Raw genomic sequence first — 765 nt, forward strand, 5'->3', positions numbered from 1 at the left:
CACATGGGGCTTACAGTCTTAATCCCCATTTTACATATGAGGTAACTGAGGCAGAGAGAAGTTAAGTGACTTGCCCAAAGTCCCACAGCTGACAAGTGGCAGAGGCGGGATTATTATGAATGACCTCTGACTCCCAAGCCCAGGCTCTTTCCACTGAGCCACACTGCTTCTCTAAAGAAATGGGGGGCTCACAGTCAATCGCCATTATACAGATGAGGTAACTGAGGCACAGAGAAGTTAAGTGACAGTTAACTAAGTTAAATGGTTCTGCTAGGTTCTGAGCTGGAAATCATTGTTTGTCAATTGACAAATACACATTTACTACCCCAGGGTCCCCTCTCTGGATCACACCTGGAGAGTTTCCAGTACTCTACCTGTCTCTACTATGGGAGGGAGAGTGAAGCAGAGGCATATCCATTCCATTCCTAGCTTGGGCAGTGGCTAGTGAGTGGAAAGCAATCTGCTACAAGTCAAAATTCCCCTGTGCTGGGCAGCAGCGGCATAAGAGTGAGTTGAGGAGGGGAACTCAAGTTTACTGTGCAGAATCAATCAATCAATCGTATTTATTGAGCACTTACTGTGTGCAGAGCACTGTACTAAGCGCTTGGGAAGTACAAGTTGGCAACATGTAGAGACGGTCCCTACCCAACACTGCAGAAGGAGGCAATGGTAAACCAATTCCATATCTTTATGAAGAAACTTCTTTGAAAGCACTACCAGAATGACTGGAGGTGAAGGAGGGGCATTCTTGGAGAGATGTGTCCA

The 765-nt window shown here is 46.4% G+C and overlaps 1 non-coding gene across 1 annotated transcript; it reads left to right on the top strand.

Annotated features, from left to right (window-relative positions):
- Window positions 1-333: 333 nt before the first annotated feature.
- Window positions 334-471, top strand: LOC119927853. Its single transcript, XR_005450820.1, has one exon. It is a non-coding gene; the product is annotated as a small nucleolar RNA SNORA7 (small nucleolar RNA).
- Window positions 472-765: the final 294 nt, after the last annotated feature.

The sequence above is a fragment of the Tachyglossus aculeatus genome, chromosome 4 (genome assembly GCF_015852505.1).
Source record: "Tachyglossus aculeatus isolate mTacAcu1 chromosome 4, mTacAcu1.pri, whole genome shotgun sequence".
NCBI classification, from domain to species: domain Eukaryota; kingdom Metazoa; phylum Chordata; class Mammalia; order Monotremata; family Tachyglossidae; genus Tachyglossus; species Tachyglossus aculeatus.